Source organism: Leopardus geoffroyi, chromosome A3 (assembly GCF_018350155.1).
Source record: "Leopardus geoffroyi isolate Oge1 chromosome A3, O.geoffroyi_Oge1_pat1.0, whole genome shotgun sequence".
Taxonomy (NCBI): Eukaryota; Metazoa; Chordata; class Mammalia; order Carnivora; family Felidae; genus Leopardus; species Leopardus geoffroyi.
The window spans coordinates 16,968,101-16,988,503 of NC_059336.1; the positions used below are offsets into that span (position 1 = coordinate 16,968,101).

General features: G+C 43.3%; 1 long non-coding RNA gene across 4 annotated transcripts in view; it reads left to right on the plus strand.

Annotated features, from left to right (window-relative positions):
- LOC123580190 overlaps positions 1-20,403 on the plus strand; it is a 95,506-nt gene that overhangs the window by 44,393 nt on the left and 30,710 nt on the right. For all 4 annotated transcript variants that reach the window (XR_006703166.1, XR_006703165.1, XR_006703163.1 and 1 more), the window contains exon 3: positions 3,145-3,265. This is a non-coding gene — a long non-coding RNA (uncharacterized LOC123580190). The remainder of the gene's footprint in view (positions 1-3,144; positions 3,266-20,403) is intronic.

Sequence of the window (20,403 nt, forward strand, 5' to 3'; positions counted from 1 at the left end):
CTCCCAAATTTTGACATGTAGTACTTAGTTTTATAATTCTATAAATTCTTATAATTCTACAAATAGTTATTAATCCATAAGTTATGTAGTATGTTAATTTCCAGATATAAGAGAATTTGTCAGTTATCTTTGCTGATTTTATTGCATATGGTCAGCAAAAGAGCCTAATTGATCTTTTGATCTTTTGAAATTTATTTTGGTTTATTTTAACAGTCAGTTTTTATAAATATCCTGTGTGTGCTTGACAAGAATGTTGGCCGATTCTAAGGTTAAGTATTCTGTATACGTGGATCAGCTAGCTGATTGAAATATTCGTCTGTCTGCCTGATTCATTTCCAGGAGAGATTAAAGAAAAAAAATAAATAATTTTTGTCTCTAATTCTATAAGCTGGCATTTTACGTATTTTGAAGCTACATTTTTTAATGGAAATATATGCTCGTGGGTGGTTATTTGAAAATCTGTTATTCTTTCTTATGATATTATGGTTTGCATTGGATTCTGTTTGTCACATCTTAGGACTGCTACTATTAAGGTGACTGTAGCTTTCTTTTGGCTCTTATTTGCCTGATATATAATTTTTAATTCTTTTCTCTTTAATCTCCATATCCTTTTGTTTTAAGCATTTGCTTGTAAACAGCACATCTTGGATCTTGTTTTGCTTATTCAATCTTAGATTCTCTCTCTTTTTTTTAATGTTTGTTTTTGAGAGAGAGAGAGAGAGAGAGAGAGAGAGTGTGAGTGGGGAGGGGCAGAGGGAGAGGGGGACAGAGGATCTGAAGTGGTCTCTGTGCTAACAGCAGAGAGCCTGATGTGGGACTCAAACCCACGAACCTGTGGGATCATGACCTGAGCTCAAGTCAGATCTCAACCAACTGAGCCATCTGGTGCCCCAGATTCTCTATCTTTTGGTTGATGACTTCAACCCATTTATCTTTATTATAAACACTGTTATATTAGGCCTCATTTTTTGCTGTTTTATTTCGTATTTCCCATTTAATTGTGCTTTCATTTTGTTTCCTTTTTTCTCCTTTATTACTTTTTAGTTTTCTTTTGTCCATCAGCTGGTGAAGAAACTGTGGCACATCCATACAGTGGAATACTACGCAACAATAAAAAAGGAACAAACTACTGATAAATGCAATAACTAGGCAACTTTTAAAAGCCTTGTATTAAGTGAAAGAAGCCAGACTCACATGTTTCCATTTACATGGCATTCTGGAAAAGACAAAACTATAGGGACAGAAAACAGATAAGTAGTTGTTAGAGCTGGAGGGTAGAGGAGAGGTTAACTCGAAAGTGGCAAGAGGATTGTTTTTGGACGATGGAAATATTCTATATCTTGATTTTGGTCATGGTTTCATGATTCCATGTATTTGTCAAAATTCACTGAAATGCGTACTTCAAAAAAGTGAATTTTACCATGTGCAAATAGTATCTCATCTTAAAAAAAAGAAAGATAGGGGGCACCTGGGTGGTTCATTCAGTTGGGTGTCTGATTCTTGGTTTTGGCTCAGGTCGTGGTCTTGTGGTTCATGGGTTGGAGCCCTGCATTGGGCTCTGTGCTGGCAGCGTGGAGCCTGCTTGGGATTCTCTCCTTCTCTCTCTCTGCCCCTCCCCTGCTCGCTCTCTCTCTTAAAATAAATCAACTTTAAAAAATAAAAAAAAAAAAAGGAAGATAAAGCTCTACCAAAGTTCTCACATTGGTTTTGTGCAATCTGTCATCTCACCCCCAAGGTCTGTCTGGACTTCTTCACCCATATGTGCACAGAAGTCACTCTTTGCTTCTTTCAAAAGTTTCCTGATCAAAGGTCTCCTTATCCAAGGGCTCCTCCTTAACCTCTCCCTGTCCCCAACCCTTTTTCACCACCAGTGTACTTGAGATTTGCTAATTATATGTCTTTTCTGGAATCCAAGCCCCATGAGAGCAGGGGCTTTGTCTGTTTTGTTCGCTACTGCATTTTCTGAACAGTGCCTGACACACAGGAAGAGCTCAAGGAAGAGTTAACAAATTCACTGAGATAACTAGATCCTAGACCAGTGCTGTCAACAGAAATAGAATGTGAGCCATAAATGTGAGCTGCATATACAATTTAAAATTTTCTAGTTGCCTCATTGAAAAAGTAGAAGGGAACAGGTAAAATTAAGTTTTTAATAATGTGTTTCATTCTACTCAATCGATTCAAAATATTATTTCAACATGCAAATCATATAAAAATTATGAATGAGATATTTAAGATTAGTTTTTCATACCAAGTCTTTGAAACTGGAAATATATTCTACATATATGGCACATCTCAAATTTGGCTCGGTCACCTTTCAAGTGTCCAGTAGCCACGTGTGGGTAGTGGCTGCCTCATTGGACAGCACAGTTCTAGAAAAGGGCAAAGACTTGTCCCAGGGTCCAGAAGTAGATTTTCTCTCAAGGGGCCTGTTCTGTTGTGGGAAGTAATTCTGAATCAATAATGACTTTTGGGTTTAAAAGTAAACAGTGAGGGGCGCCTGGGTGGCTCAGTCGGTTAAGTGTCTGACTTCGGCCTAGGTCATGATCTCACCGTTCCTGAGTTCGAGCCCCACTTCGGGCTTTGTGCTGACAGCTCAAGAGCCTGGAGCCTGTTTCAGATTCTGTGTCTCCCTCTCTCTCTCTGCCTCTCCCCCACTCACCCTCTGCCTCTCTCTCTCAAAAATAGATACACATTAAACAAAATAATAAAAGTAAACAGTGAATGATGGAATTAGAATATCAGAGTTCTGCAGTACCCAAGGAAATAACGGATCTAGGTAATGACCATGGGTGGTTGCTGACATCAGTAGAGAGGTCAGTTGGCACCACCTGCCTCCTGATAGCAGACATAACAAGAGATGGAGACAGAATCTGAATAAACCTTTGGATTCAACTCCCACTGACAGAATGTACAACTTAGAAGTCTGAGGAACATGTTAAATGTTACCATAGGGGTGAAACCAACAAAATCCCAAGTGTGGGAAATGTGACCAGGTTCTTTCAACAAATGAATTTCAAGTGAAACAAACCAAAAACCATCCCCCCCCACAACCATTCCTCCCCCCAAACACACACAAAAAAACCCAAATGGAGGAGAAACCTATAGATTAAAAAAAACCTCCCACTCTTTTCGCTGCTGAAGAGAGAAGCCATATGGAGAAGCCCAAAGAAAGAGAACCCAGGCACCTCAGCTGAATGCAGGGAGGTGTTGGAACCACCACCATGAGGGGCAGAAGAACCGCCCAGTCAAAACCCAAAGATTGGTAAGCAAAAATAAATAATAAATTGCTATTGTTTGGAAAAAAAAAGACTCAAAAGACATTGCAACATGTAGTTGCAACATGTAGACTTTATTAGGATTCTGGTGAATAAACTGTAGAAAAGCATTTATGAATTCATGAGACACTTACCCAGTTGTCAAGATATTGTTTGGATATTTGAGGATGTCAAGGACTTCTATGATTTTTTTGGTGAGACAATGGTATTGTGGTTACCTTGTAAAAGTACTTATTTTAGAGAGACATAAGAGCACATTTAGGGGTGAAATTATATGTTGCCTGGAATTTGCTGGGAAATAATTTGGAAGGGGTAAGCAGGAGGGAAGGGTAAAGAGGAAGCCAGATCAGCCATGCACTAACTGGCGAAGCAGAGTGATGGGTATCTGGGAGTTTGTGACTACAGTTCGCGCTACTTTTGGGTATGTTTAAAGTTTTCCATGATAACATGTAGAAAAAGGAACAATAAACGGCTGATCTGCTCTTATGGGCACGGCATCTCCTCACCCCTGCAACTCCTATTGCCAGGGGCCTGAGGCTGGCTGGGCGTGAACTGCACTCCCCGAAGGCTCCAGGAGGTGGTGCCGCTGGCTCTCTGCTCCTTGGCTGTTGCTAGAGGGCTTCAGAGCTACTGGGACCACCCCCCCCCCCCCCCCGCCCCTGCCACCTCCCCAGACTCCCAGAGGCTGCTGGGGTTTCTGCTCTTTCCTACAAGGCAGGGTTTGGGGAGGGTGGAACCTGGGTCCAGCGGACACTTTCCCTTTCCATTGCGTGTTCCAGGCTGCTCCTGACCTCTATCCTTCAGAGCTGTGGCCACCCCTGATCTGCCAGCCTAGGCTGGGGGAGGGACCTTGTCTTGGTGTTGGGTCACCCCACCTGGTCTAGGCTCCTGAGCTCCACCTTGATCCGGGGTCCCTATCCCATCCCCTCTGGCCTCCCACACCTGGAGGTTGAATTCCTGCACCCACTATGGGTCAGGTGTATCAGCCCTGCTGCCCTGCACCCCCACTGCTGCCTGTCCCCCATGCCTTCATTCCAGACCCCTCTCTCAGAGATGGGGAGATGTCCCTTGTGTCTGGGCCTCCAGGTGCAAGACCCCCCATTTGGAAGCAGACCCATGTCTGTGGGTGGACTTGGCTGTGGTATTGAGCTGAGTGAGCACTGGACCAGGAGTCAGTAAATTTAGGTCCCAGACCAGCCTTCCTGGGGAATAAGTCATGTCCCTTCTAAAAAAATGCAGCAGCTGGAACTGTAGAATAATGGTTTTCTGACTTTTTAAAAAAATGTTAATTTTTGAGACAGAGAAAGACAGAGCATGAACAGGGGAGGGTCAGAGAGAGGGAGACACAGAATCTGAAGCAGGCTCCAGGCTCTGAGCTGTCAGCACAGAGCCTGACACGGGGCTCGAACTCACGGACCACGAGATCATGACCCGAGCCGAAGTCAGATGCCCAACCGACTGAGCCACCCAGGCACCGCAATGGTTTTCTGACTTTTTAGAGAAGTGAAACTCTATTTCCAGAACCCCAATATGTAAAATCAACAGGAGTGGAGCATCCTGGTTCCATATGGGAGAAGTTTAGTCCTCTGGCCCCTCTTACCCATCCCTCCCATCAGAGTGGAAAACACTGGGCTTCCTGATCTCTGGGTTCCTTATATTTCTCACTGGCTGTCAGCCCAAGAGTTTAGTTCCTACAAGTTGGTTTCAAGCTCTAATAAGTCCTGGCATCCATCCATCCATTTAACATTTACCAAACTTGTACTCCCTGCTGAACCCCCAGTGAAACTAGTTGACCAGTATGGGGACTCTGTCCTCTATGGGTCCACAGCCTGCTGAGCAGACAGCACCATCTGAGGCATGCCACACAAGCAAGTGGTCCCAAATTCAGGGAACACAGAGGTCTGGATGCCTGCCAGCTTGAGGAAGCCAGGGAAGCCTTCTTGGAGGAGGTGACACTTGAGTGATCTTGAGGAAATGCATGTAGAGAATGAATTGGAAGGGAAGAGGAGGGTCTGGAAGACAATGGGAAACTTTTCTTTCTTGATGCAGTCATTTAGAAGGGACTCCCAAAAAGCACAGGGCAGAGCAGTTACTCCAGACTATGGTTTGGGTGGAGACCAAGTGCTTCATCATAGATACCCTGCATGACACTTTGGATGAGCATTTATCTAACGGGCCACCCACACAGATGAAGCAGTGAGAAACACCACTACAGCATGTCTGGGAGGAAATTCACTTCCTTCACACAGTGCAATTGCCAATAATTGGTGTTGCTGAGAACATGAATAGCTTCATGGGCCCCAAATGAAAGACTAAATCCCAAGTGTTCATTCCAAGTGCTGGGGGTGCATCAGTAAGAAGATGCCAAGATTTTAAAGCCCCCCCTTCTTGGGCAGAATGCCTCTCCATCCACAAATAGAAACTTGCTGAGATTTTAATTAAGAACAGTGTACATAAAACTCACTGTTCCCAAGTAAACAAATATTAAGCAAGATACTTTGCTTTCGTGTTATGGGCTCTTAAGAGATGGGAAAAGTAGGGACAGGAGGGGTGGGTGGAAGATATTGAGGGGGAAGAGGAAGAAAGACTCAGACTAAGAAGAAAATAGATTCCAGGTTGGAGAGGGAGAGCAGACGAAAGGCAGACATATATGCTCCAAAGAAAAGAGAGGAGGAGAGGAGGCAGATGGAAGGTTCTAGCTTCTTCTCTTCCCACAGCTTTCTTTTGTCTCAGGGCCCCACTTTCTGGCTTAGTTTACATCAGGTTCTGATAGCTACTAGTTTGTTAGTTGGAGACCAACGCTGTTGTTACACTCAGTTCTTCCCTTGGGCTTTGTAGCAGACACTGGTGATGACTCATACCCCTATTTGGCCCTCAGCGTTCCCAAACATGCTGAGGTATCCTACTTGAGGCACTGGCCACTCTCTGCTCAAGGACTATCCGTCAGCCCTGGTGCGTGGGCGGCTGGAATTACTGGGGAGTTAATGCCCCTGGAATTGGAGAATAACTACCCAGATCCCTTTGTCCTTCAGTGGGTCAATTCAGAGGTGAGTCAGTACCGTCTCCCAGAGTCCCTGTAGGATCAAGTTGTAGTCACCCACGGTGGTAACTTGGTGGATAACATGCTATTAGTTCCATCCCTTCTCTGTCTTTCCCTCCTCTCCCCTGCTGGTGCCTCCTGGGGTCATCTCCCAAATAAAACACTTGCACCCGAACCCGAACACTTGTCTCAGGGTCCCCTTCTGGGGGAATTTAACTCTAAAAAGACTTTATAGAGCACGATTTTATTTTGAGGATTTCATTAGCCCTCCAGAATTAGGCCAAGCCTGTTTGCAATGTGGAGTGACTGATACCCTTCTATTGTCAAGGTTTTGAATTGAGGCTTATTTTCTTATTGCGTTTTGAAGGTCTCTTGTCTCAGAAGGATGGTTTAGGGTTTAAAAAGTTACTCTGAGACTGTTCAGTCAATGTGGGCTGCTATAATGAAGTTCCATAGGCTGAGTGGCTCATAAACAACAGACATTGATTTCTCACAGTTCTGGAGGCTGAGAAGATGGGGCTCAGGATGCCGGCAGGGCTAGGCTTGGACGAGGGCCTCTTCTGGGTTGCAGACTGCTGACTGTTCTTTGTACCCCTGTGTGGTGGAGGAAGAGCCAGCTAGCAATCTGCCCTCTTCTTATAAGGACACTCATTCCATTTATGGAAGCTCCACTCTCATGAGCAAGCCACCTCCCAAAGGCCCCAGCTCCAAATGCCATCACATTGGAATTAGAATTTCAACATAGGAATTTAGGGCTGGGGGCGGGCACAGACATTCAGCCTGTAATAGGGACCATAGAGTTAATGGTCAGTTTACTAAAAAGTACCTGAATGTTTCCATTTGTTTTTTTTAATTTTTTAAAAAGCTTAGAGAGAGAGAGAGAGTGCGCACAGAGGAGGGACAGAGAGAGAGGGAGACACAGAATCCAAAGCAGGCTCCAGGCTCTGAGCCGTCAGCACAGAGCCCGACGCGGGGCTCAAACTCACACACTGCAAGATCATGACCTGAGCCGAGGTGGGACACTTGACCGACCGAGCCACCCAGGACCCCCCTGATGTTTCTTTTTCTAAATCCTATGATATATCTGGATGCCTGGGAAGACATTCACTAGAAGTGTGTAAATGCTCAGCTGTGCTCATCGTTCATTCATTCATTCTCTTTCACCATGAAGCAAGTTTTTATGAGCAAGCACATGCGTGTGCCAGGCATCCCTGCCCTGTGAACTTGTTCTCCTGAGTAGCTTGAAATTGGGTTTCTTTTTTTTTTTTTCAACGTTTTTTAAATTTATTTTTGGGACAGAGAGAGACAGAGCATGAACAGGGGAGGGGCAGAGAGAGAGGGAGACACAGAATCGGAAACAGGCTCCAGGCTCTGAGCCATCAGCCCAGAGCCCGACGCGGGGCTCGAACTCACGGACGGCGAGATCGTGACCTGGCTGAAGTCGGACGCTTAACCGACTGCGCCACCCAGGCGCCCCTGAAATTGGGTTTCTGATGAGCTTTTGGTCCATTTGGTTCTTCATTCAATATTTACTGAGAGCTTCCATGTGCCTAGTGCTGAGCTAGACCCTGGGCAAACAGAGATGGCTAAGGCAAGGACTGCATTTCTCAGAAGCCTAGAAGCCAGAAGGCTGAGATCGACATTTTCCACATATGGTGGAAATGTTTCTTGTGACAGATATACCTGCAGAGTCACCGGGGGAATGAAGGAGAGATGGGCTCATTTTACCTTGGTGGCTCAGAAGGGTTAGAAAGTCTTCATGGAGGAGGGGACCCATGAGTGGAGCCTGGGGCATTGAGGGGAGGCAAAACGGTGTGAGCAGAGGTATGGCAGGACCGGGAGCTGCAAAGGCTGTAGTGAGGCTGCAGCCAGAGAGTCTTTGGTGCTAAGATCTGGGAAGCAGTGCTTCCCAGTGGTTAGGACACAGGCTCTGCCTATGGACCAAAATTCTCATCTCAGGCCTGCCACTGGCTCATGATATAGCCTGGACAGGTTAGCAGCCTCTCTAAGCCTCAGTTTACCCCTCAGGCTTATACTGGGGAGAGACTACCTCCTGCATAGTCACTATCCTGGCACAGCACCTAGGAGACAGTGACTGATGATAAAAGGAAATTATTTGTTAATGATATGCATCAAGATGCCCTGGCTGGGCTTACAAGAGAATGTAGAATTGAGAGCACTTCACCAGTTTACGTTTGTGTCAGCCGATTACTTAGGGACTGAGGAACCTCTTTGTAAAAGAGACTTGACAGTGCCCCGGGCGGTAAGAAGCAGGAAGTGCACTGAATCCGGACAAAGGGGTGCTACCCCAGAGGCTGTAGAATTGTTACCATTTCCATCACCACCAGTGTTCCAATGCTTCCAGGAATGTATCCATCGACACCTGGGCAAGTGCAGGGTGCCCTCATCTCCTGGAAGGACCCAGAACCCCCATGGGGAGTTGTCAGTGCTTTGCATTCAGGGGATGGATGGTGCCTGTCTGGGGAGCGTGGGGACAGGCAGGACCGAGTGGCAGCACTCCAGACTTCTCACTTATCGCAAGGCCCACGTCTCACCCTTTTCAGAAGCATCTGTAGAGATGTTCTCAGAGAAGTTGGAGACCTCCCAACTGCCCACCCATCCCGGTGTCGCTCTGTAAACAGGACTGGCAGATGGGCAGTGAGACCTGCTTTGCAGAGGGCCTGGAACATGGCTCTGCTTTAACGGTTTGGGGACAACACAATCTCATGAAGATTCCTTGGATCTGGGAGATAGAAGGGACCAGAGAGAGGAAGAGCTAGGATAGCCCTACATTTGTGTACACAGAGAAATGAGGCTTGGTGAGGTGTAGAGAGTGGCTCAGAGTCACATGGCAGGTCAGGGAGCCTTTGTCTCCCTGGTCAGTATTCTGTCTATACCATCCGTAGCTACTTGTTCCATTCAACCTAGGAGATCTACCAGCCTACTGGCCTCACCTCAGCCGGGTGTTCCTCATTCTGCCTCTAGAGTTCTACCATGCTCTCATTCAGCATTTGTCTGTCTGTCCGTCCATCCATCCATCCATCCATCCGTCATCCATTCAGCATCCCTCATTCCTCCACCATCTATCATCCCTCCCTTCATCCCCCCATCTAGCCCAAAGCATTGATGCCATGTCTTTGCCACAGATACTTTTTGCCGTTGGTATACAAAGATGCATATTGGGTGTGTGCGTGGGGGGGGGGAGTGAATTTGGGCTCCTCATTGAAACTGGTAGGTCTGGATTCATAGCGATTCCAGTAAATATTTTGCCTCTGATTTCCCCATCACTCCTGCATCTACTCATCTATTAAACCAGCCTCCATCCATTTGTAACTTGTAGTCCCTTTGACTCATATTTTCCTTTCCTCCTTTCCATGCAAAAGTTTGCTATCAGTCTGAGCTATCATTGCTGGGCATGATGGGGAGATCCAAGGATGACTTTCAGGGCCAAGGGGTCTGGCATGGCTCTGGTTTTTCAGGGAAGATTGGAACCATCTTCAGAGGCCACAGGACATGGAGAAGATGGGAGGGAACTTTCCAGAAAAAACCTTGAGTCACAGGTAAGGGCTACAGTAGTACATTTCCCCCTTGTCTCCTGAGTGTCATGAAAAATATTACCCTCTCCTTGGGTTAGTCATGAAAGGGACTTACTCTTTTGTATTTAAGTCTTGCTTATTTAAGTCAGGTCTCTTTGGTTGTAAGTGAAAGACACTCACGTGCTGGTAATAGTTGTAGTAGTAGAACAACATGGAGCCTGAGAGCTCACAGTTTCAACCACCAGGGAGGGATAAGTTCAATTCTGTTAGTTCCAAGTCCAAAATCCCAGGGAAGGGTTCACTTTAGGTCAAGTACCCAGCTGTGGCCAGGGGAGTGAGGTCATAGTATATGAAATATCTGCTTTTGTAGTAGCCATGGGAGTGGTGGCAAAGGCTCCCACCAAAGACAGTTGGTGAGCTGGGTTGGTGAAATATTTTTTCGATAAAGGTTTGTTCAGAATGCTCACGTGGGAGAGGGTCTGGAGATACCAGTGCCTTTGCTCCAAAGGTGCTCAGTTTGGCCTCAGTATATTTAGTTTATCATCAGGTTTAATAAGCTTCTCCAGGCACTGACGCTTGTCTTCATTACCTCAGACTCCAAAGGTCATAGCGACTACAAAGGGGCCTGGGGCTGGTGGCCTGGCCTTTGTGGTATTCGTGGTCTGAAAGAGACAGACCGTGCCCCAAGCCAGCCTTCCCTCATCCCCTGCTGCCTGTCTTCAAGGAGATGTGTTAGAACAGAAACAGCAGTCCCTGGTATCATACTGAGTGAGGTTCATCCTGTTACTAAGTCAGGACTAAATCAGAACTTGGGGAAGGCATGAGGACTCTTCGGCCTCAGTTTCCTTGTCTATGAAATAGGGACAAAACTTTCACTTTATGTAGGTAAGATATAACTGACACCACTGTGTCAAACTTGAAGGAGCATCAGATCCACCTGGAGGCCTTATTCCTGGGACCCACTCCCAGAGTTTCTGATTCAATGGGTCTAGAGTGGGGCCTTCCAACATTTGCATTTTTAACAAGCTTCCAGTGATGCTGCTGCTGCTGCTCGTTAAGGATCACACTTTGAGAACCATGGGTTCACATTTACAGTGGTCCTCAACTGAGGGCAACTCTGCTCCCCTTCTGCCTCTACCCTCACCCCAACCAGGGGACATTGGGCAATGTCTGGAGATAATCTTGTTGTTGTGATTGGGTGAAGGGCTGCTATTGACATCTAGTGGGTGAGGCCAAGGATGCAACAGCCCCCCCCCCCCAAAAGAATTATCCAACCCAAAATGTCAGCAGTGCTGAGGTCGACAACCCCTTTTGTAGAATAAGGCCCTGGTCCTAGTTCTATTTCATAGCTGTGCTACCCTGGCAAAGTCACTTCATTTTTCTGAGCCTCACGATCATGGAGAATTAGTTCTGAGAAACTTTGTAGCTCTAATGTTCAACAACTTTTGTTAACAAACATTTATGGTGTGCCAACTGCATGCAAAGCATGGTAGCATCTCCAGGTAAGGGATTTCTCCTATAGGAGATCGCATAGTTGGCAAACACTTTGAAAATGTGGTTTGTGATTCATGTCACTATATGTAAAGACTGCTTTTACAATCCTGCATAAATAGTACTATGTTTCCCTCCCTGTCCTTGGTGGAATTTAGAAAAAAACAATGCCACAGCACCATAGCTGTTTATTTTTGTTAATATGTCATCATTGCATGCACTAATGAGTACTTTTGGGGCATCAGCATGCTAATTGGTGATGGTGACTATGGGCATATGTGCAAATCACCGTAATCAACTTTTTCACACTTGGTTAATTGAAGGCAACCTTTTGTTTGAAAATTAATAAAATATTGATTGCAATTAGTTCTGGTCTACAATATATTGTTAATTAACAGTAGCCTTCAGTGACTAGCTAATTGAGGTAGAAAGTACAGAGAAACTGCAGGAATGGAACAGGCAAGAGCCTTCCTCAGGCAGATGTTTGGCTGTTGTCTTTGGATTCTAAGTAGCTGTTGTGGAAAAAATGGCAGCTCAGCTGGGGTGACCAATGCGTCCCAGTTTGCGTGGGATCATCCTGGGTTTTTTTTTTATGTTTAGTTTTGAGAGAGAGAGAGACAGAGTGCAAGTAGGGGAGGGGTAGAGAGAGAAGGAGACACAGAATCTGAAGCAGGCTCCAGGCTCCAAGCTGTCAGCACAGAGCCTGATGCAGGGCTCGAACTCATGAATGGTGAGATCATGACCTGAGCCGAAGTCAGACACTCAACTGACTGAGCCACCCAGGCACCCCAGGGTCATCCTGGTTTTAACACTGAAAGTTTTGTGTCTCAGGAAACCCCTCATGCCTGGGCAAACCTGGATGGTTGGTCACCCATGGCAAACAGAAGAATTAACAAGAATGATGATGATGATGATGATGATGATGATGATGATGATGATGATGATGGAGAGGACACATAATGAGAGGGATAGCTTGTGCAAAGGACACAAGGAAGGTTAAAAATATTCATGGTAGCCTTGTAATGCTTCTGGTGATGGCTGGCAATCCTTGGTATTTCTTGGCTTGAAGCTGAAATCTGCCTCTGCCTTCACATGACTTTCTCCACTGTGTGTCTGTGTTTTTGTGTTCCTTCTCTTCTTATAAGGACACCAGTCCTATTGGATTAAGGACCCACCCTACTCCAGTATGACCTCATCTAACTAATCACATCTACAATGACCTTATTTCTAAATAAGATCACATTATGAGGTACTGGGATTAAGACTTCAATATATCTTTTGGGGAGACACATTTCAATTCCTAACAATTGTCTAGAGACATAAGTTCCTTGCCATGTGGACCCATTTGTAGGGTATCCTTCAACATGGCAATTGTCTTTTCTTAGAGATAGCAAGGGAGAAAATCAGAGAGGAAGCCAGCAAGTTAGAGGTCTCAGTCTTTTTGTAACTTAATCTCAGAAGTGACATCCCATCACTTTTACTGTATTGGAATCAGGTCACTAGGTCTAGCCCACCTTTAAAGGGTGGAGATCTCACAAGGGCCTGAATATTAAGCGGTGGTGTAATTGGGGACCATCTTGGAGGCTGCCTATCATACCCCCCAAGAGGCAAGTTTGCTGGTTTATCCACCAGATCCTACTTTTACTGGTTGAAAGCTGCTCCCAGGGAGTTTTCCTGGGTTTATTCCTGAAAGTTCTGTTCCTGGGAAACTCCTCAGTCCCAAGCAAACCAGGACAGTTGGTCACTGCAACATGAACAGAGTCTGCTATCTGGGCAAAATTGCATCAAGAAACAATGACATACTAAAATCTCATGAGATGTTATGAGATTATATACCTGGATCCAAAATACCAACAGCTGAAATGCATGGAGAGGATGTGGCTTAGAATTACTCATGGAAAATAAATCAGGGGCTTTTGTTTATTATGAGTTCAATTAGTGTCAAGCATTTGATGTAGCCCTCCAAAATCCAAATGTGACAGAGGCATTGCTGAAAGCATTGCTAAAGGAACAAAATTCACAACAGTAGGCAAAAGCTAGGACCATCAGCTGATCTGTTGTCAAAATCTGGGAGGACTCTGCACTGATTTGAGAGGACAAAGTGGGATTAGACAAAAATAAGTTCTCAGCATGCCAAAGGAAAAGGCAAAGAGCTGGGACTAGTTGTCACAGACAGGCAAAGCGACAAAGGGCACAGGAGTTTGATTTTATGTACAAATTCTTCTAAGAAAAGATGTTCTTGTGGTGAATGTCTGAGACCCACCAGGAGCATCCATGTTGCTATGGTGATGTACTTGGTCTACCAGAAGGAGGGTAGGCTACTGTCTGTAGTTGTCTACTGAAGGGGTTCCTGGGGCAGAGGAGGACATAGGCCTTTTAGCATTTTGTTTTTTTCTGGTGTGACTTTTCCAGATATCACAGCTATGGAAAATGGTTCTCAAATTTGAGTATGATAATCATCTAGAAGATTTGTTAAAACACAGATGGCCGGACCCTACCACCAGAGTTTCTGACTCAGTAGGTCTGGGGTGGGGCCCAAGAATTGTCATTTCAGGCAAGATAGCAGGTGATGCTAATGATGCTGTGCTAGGAACTACTGACCTAGGGTAATGTAGCCCAAAGCAAACCTGCAATGATATTAAAGGAGGTTAAAACTTACCTTTTAATCCTACATTCATAATTTTCTCCTAATTCTGTCCTCTCCACCGTGTGTGTGTGTGTGTGTGTGTGTGTGTGTGAGAGTGAGAGGGGCGGGGGAGGAGAGAGAGTTTATCCCCATTTCCAACATCTCATGGTGAAGAGGCTCCCTATTAAATCATCTAATTGTTAGACTTCTCCCACCAACCTAGCATTCTTTTTTTTTTTTTTTTTAATTTTTTTTTTAATGTTTTATTTATTTTTGAGACAGGGAGAGACAGCATGAACGGGGGAGGGTCAGAGAGAGAGGGAGACACAGAATCTGAAACAGGCTCCAGGCTCTGAGCTGTCAGCACAGAGCCCGACGTGGGGCTCGAACTCACAGACAGTGAGATCGTGACCTGAGCCGAAGTCGGCCACTTAACCGACTGAGCCACCCAGGCGCCCCCCAACCTAGCATTTTTTTTTTTTTAATTTTTTTTTTTTTCAACGTTTATTTATTTTTGGGACAGAGAGAGACAGAGCATGAACGGGGGAGGGGCAGAGAGAGAGGGAGACACAGAATCGGAAACAGGCTCCAGGCTCTGGGCCATCAGCCCAGAGCCCGACGCGGGGCTCGAACTCACGGACCGCGAGATCGTGACCTGGCTGAAGTCGGACGCTTAACCGACTGCGCCACCCAGGCGCCCCAACCAACCTAGCATTTTTGAAGCTGACATGATGTTAGACATTTTTGCCTCTTTATGATGTCTTATCCAGTCATCAAAACTGGGGAAAGAAACATTATGGGTCTTTCCTCTACCTAAACCCTGACTGCACATTAGAATTTCCTGGGATTTAAAAATTCCAAATGTGGAGCTCAACTCAAATGAATTAAATCAGGACCTCTGGGGGAAAGTGGGACATCACCAGTTTCAAAAAGTTTCCCCACGTGATTACAATGATGTGATAAAACCAGGGCTGTGAACACTAATCTTTTCCTTATTGTCAGAGGTGGTAACAGGTCCTATGCACAGATAATTCTAGGTCAGTGGTCCTCAACTTTGGCTACACATTAGAATCACCTGGGGAGCTTTTAAAACAAAATTCTTGGCAGTACCCCAGACCAGTTAACTCAGAATTTCAATGCATAGGATCTATGCATCAGTGATTTTAATATTTCTCAAGTGATTTCAGTGTGCAGCCAAAGTTGGGAACCATGACCCAGAAGTATCTCTGCATAGGACCTGTCATGGTTCCAGATCTTGGCAGGGGGATGTTAAATGCTTGGCTTAGAGCACAGGAAATATAAGGTCTGGTTCCAGCCTCAAGGGGTCCCTTGAGATACCAGCACAGCCTAGCAGTGCCGGCTCCTCAGAGGTCTGATTTTCAGGTCTGTAGAGACATTCCTCCAACCTTCTAAGTATTTTTAAAAAAGTTTTAATGTTTATTTTTGAGAGAGAGAGAGAGACAGAGAGAGAGAGAGAGAGAAAGAGACAGACTGCCAGTGGGGGAGGGGCAGAGAGTGAGGGAGACACAGAATCCAAAGCAGGCTCCAGACTCTGAGCTGTCAGCACAGAGGCCGACATGGGGCTTGAACCCACAAACCATGAGATCATGACCTGAGCTGAAGTCAGATGCTTAATTGACTGAGCCACTCAGGCACCCCCCCAATTTAAATATTTATATATTATATATTAATTATTATTATATGATTATTAGTTATTATATATATTATATATAATGCTTTTATTTTTTGGATCTAGCTTCTTTTAACAAGCAGACCAAAAAATACCTAGGATCTAGCTTTTTTTTTTTTTTTTTTTAACCTGGACAAAAGGACAAGACAGAGGAATTCATCCCAAAAGAAAGAACAGGAAGTAGGAGTAATGACCAGGGATTTAATCAATACAGATATAAGTAAGATGACTGAACTACAATTTAAAACAATAATTATAAGGATTCTACCTGGTCTTGACAAAAAATCATAGAAGACACTGGAGAATCCCTTTCTGCAGAGATAAAAGAGCTAAAATCTAGTCAGGCCAAAATTAAAAATGCTATAGCAGAGATGCAAACCTTAATGAATGCCATAACAATGAGGCTGAGCAAAGCAGAGGAATGGTTGGTGATATAGAAGATAAAATTATGGAAAATAATGAAACTGAGAAGAAGAGGAAAAGAAACATAATGGGTCATGAAGTTAGGCTTAGGGAACTCAGTGATTCTTAAAATGTAATAACATTCGTATCATAGGTATCCCAGAAGATGAAGAAAGACAAAAAGGAGCAGAAGGTTTATTTGAGCAAATTATAGCTAAAAACTTCCCTGATCTGGGGAAGGACACAGACGTAAAAATCCAAGAAGCATAGAGAGCTCCCATTAAATTCAACAAACCTGGCCATCATCTAGACATATCGTAGTCAAATTCACAAAATACAAAGACACGGCAAGAATCCTGAAAGTAGCAAGAGAAAAAAAAAAGTGCTTAACCTATAAGAGAAGACAGATCAAGTTCACAGCAGATCTGTCCACAGAAACATGGCAGGCCAGAAGGGAATGGCAGGATATATTCAACCTGCTGAATGGGAAAAATACGCATCCAAAAATACTTTGTCTAGCAAGACTGTCATTCAGAATGGAAGGAGAGATAGAGTTTCCCAGACAAGCAGAAACTAAAGGAGATTGTGCCCACTAAACCAGGCCTGCAAGAAATATTAAAAGGGACTGTTTGAGTAGGAAATAAAAGGCCCCAAACCACAAAGACTAGAAAGGAACAGAGAACATCACTGGAAATAGCAACTCTACAGGTAACACAATGGCACTAAATTCGTATCTTCATTAATCACTCTGAATGTAAATGGACTAAATGTTCCAATCAAAAGACATAGGGTATCAAATTGGATAAAAAAACAAACAAACAAACTTAAAAACAAGATCCATCTATATGCTGCCTACAAGAGACTAATTTTAGACCTAAAGTCACCTCCAGATTGAAAGTGAGGCGATGAAGAACCATCTATCGTGCTAATGGATATCAAAAGAAAGCTGGAGTGGCCATACTTATTTAATACAAACTAGAGTTTAAGACAAAGATTGACTGTAACAAGAAATGAAGAAGGGCATTATATTATAATCAAGGAGTCGGTCCATCAAGGAGATCTAACAATTGTAGGGGCAGCTAGGTGGCTTAGTTGGTTAAACATCTGATTCTTGGTTTTGGCTCAGGTCATGTTCTCATGGTTTGTCAGATAGAGCCCTGTGTCTGGCTCTGTGCTGACAGCATGGATTATGCTTGTGATTCTCTCTCTCTCCCTCTCTCTCTGCCCCTCCCCTGCTTGTTCTGTCTCCCTCTGTCTTAAAATAAGTAAATGAGCTTAAAAAAAGAAGATCTAACAATTGTAAATATTTATGCCCCCAACTTGGAACATCCAAATATATAAATAAATTAATAAAAAATATAAAGAAACTCATTGATAATAATACAATAACAGGGGACTTTAACAGCTCACTTACAACAATGGGCAGATCATCTAACCAGAAAAATCAATAAGGAAACAACGGCTTTGAATGACACACTGGACAGATGAACTTAACAGATCATATATTCAGAACATTTCATCCTAAAGCAGCAGAATGCACATTCGTTTTGAGGGCACATGGAACATTCTCCAGAACAGATCACATATTGGGTCACAAATTAGCCCACAACAAATACAAAAAGATTGAGATCATTCCATGCATATTTTCAGACCACAATGCTATGAAACTTGAAGTCAACCACAAGAAAAAAATTTGGAAAGACCACAAATAACATGAGGGTTAAAGAATATCTTACTAAAGAATGAGTGGGTTAACTAGGAAGTTAGAGAAGTAAAAAAGTACATGGAAGCAAATGAAAATGAAAACATGATAGTCCAAAACCTGTTGGATGCAGCAAAGGCAGTTTTAAGAGGGAAGTATATTGCAGTACAGGTCTACCTCAAGAAGCAAGAGAAGTCTCAAATATGCAACCTAACCTTACACCTAAAGGAGTTAAAAAAGGAACAGCAAATAAAGGGAAGGGAAATAATAAAGACTAGAGCAGAAATAAATTATATAGAAACAAAACAAAAAAACCCAGTAGAACAGATCAACGAAACTAAGAGCTGCTTTTTTAAGAGAATTAATAAAATTGATAAACCCCTAGCCAGACTTACCAGAAAGAAAAGAGAAAGGACCCAAGTAAATAAAACCATGAATGAAAGAGGAGAGATCACAACCAACACCACAGAAATACAAATAATCATAAAAGAATATTATGAAAAACTATATGTTAACAAACTGGGCAATCTGGAAGATATGGACAAATTCCTGGAAACATACAAACTACCAAAACTGAAACAGGAAGAAATAGAAAATTTGAACAGACCCATAAACAGCAAAGAAATAGAATCAGCAATCAAAAATCTCCCAACAAACTAAAGACAGGGCCAGATGGCTTTCCAGGGGAATTCTACCACACAGACATTTAAAGAAGAGTTAATACCTATTCTTTTCAAACTGTTCCAAAAAATAGAAATGGAAGGAAAACTTCCAAACTCCTTCTACTAGGCCAGCATTACCTTGATTCCAAAACCAAAGACCCCACTAAAAAGGAGAATTACAGGCCAGTATCCCTGATGAACCTGGATGCAAAAATTCTCAAGATACTAGCAAATCGAATCCAACAGTACATTAAAAGAATTATTCACCATGATCAAGTGGGATGTATTCCTCAGCTGCAGGGCTGGTTCAATATTTGCAAATCAATGAATGTGATACAACACATTAGTAAAAGAAAGGATAAGAACCATATGATCTTTTCAATAGATTCAGAGAAAGCATTTGACAAAATACAGCATCCATTCTTGATAAAAACCTTCAACAAAGTAGGGATAGATGGAACATATCTCAACAAAGGCCATATCTGGAAAACCCATGACTAATATCATCTTCAATGGGGAAAAACTGAGAGCTTTTCCTCTGCCATCAAGAGCAAGACAGGGATGTCCACTCTTACTATTTAACATAGTACCAGAAGTCTTAGCCTCAGCAATCAGAAAACAAAAACAAAAGGCATCCAGATCAGAAAGGGAGAAGTCAAATTTTCACTATTTGCAGATGACATGCTACTCTATGTAGAAAACCCGAAAGACTCCACCCCCAAATTGCTAGAACTAATACATGAATCAGCAAAGTCACAGGATATAAAACCAACGTACAGAAATCTGTTGCATTTCTATACACCAATAATGGAGCAGCAGAAAAAGAAATCAAGAAATTGATACCATTTGCAATTTCACCAAAAACCATAAGCACGTAGGAATAAATCAAACCAATGAGGTGAAAGATCTGTACTCTGAAAACTATAGAAAACTTATGAAGGAAATTGAAGAGGACACAAAGAAATGGAAAAATATTCAATGCTGATGGATTGGAAGAACAAACATTGTGAAGATGTCTATACTACCCAAAGCAATCTACACATTTAATGCAATCCCCATCCAAATACCACTAGCATTTTTCACAGAGCTAGAACAAACAATCCTAAAATTTCTGTGGAATCACAAAAGACCCTGAATAGCCAAAGCAATCCTGAAAAAGAAGAGCAAACCTGAAGGCATCACAATTCCAGACTTCAAGCTGTATTATAAAGCTGTAGTTATGAAGACAGTATGGTACTGGCACAAAAGCAGACACATATCAATGGAACAGAACAGAAACCCCAGAAATGGACCCACAACTATATGGTCAACTAATCTTTGACAAAGCAGGAAAAAATATCCAATGGAAAAAAGTCTCTTCAACAAATGGTTTGGGGAAAACCAGACAGAAATATGCAGAAGAATGAAACTGGACCACTTTCATACACTGTACACAAAAATAAATTCAAAATGGATGAAAGGCCAAAATGTGAGTTAGGAAATGATCAAAATCCTAGAGGAGAACACAGCAACCTCTTTGATTGCAGCCAAAGCAACTTCTTACTAGCCATGTCTCCAGAGGCAAGGGAAGCAAAAGCAAACATGAGCTATTGGGACTTCATCAAGATAAAGAACTTCTGCACAGCAAAGGAAACAATCAACAAAACTGAAAGGCAGCCTATAGAATGGAAGAAGATATTTGCAAATGACATATCTGATAAAAGATTAGTATCCAAAATCTGTAAGAACTTCTCAAACTCAACACCGAAAAAACAAATAATCCAGTTATGAAATGGGCAGAAGACATGAATAGACATTTTTCCAAAGAAGACAACCAGATGGCCAGCAGACATATTAGATGCTCAACATCTCTCGTCATCAGGGAAATAGAAAACAAAGCCACGATGAGATGTCACCTCGTACCTCTCAGAATGGCTAAAATTAACAACACGAGAAACCACACATGTTGGCAAGGATGCAGAGAAAGGGGAGCACTC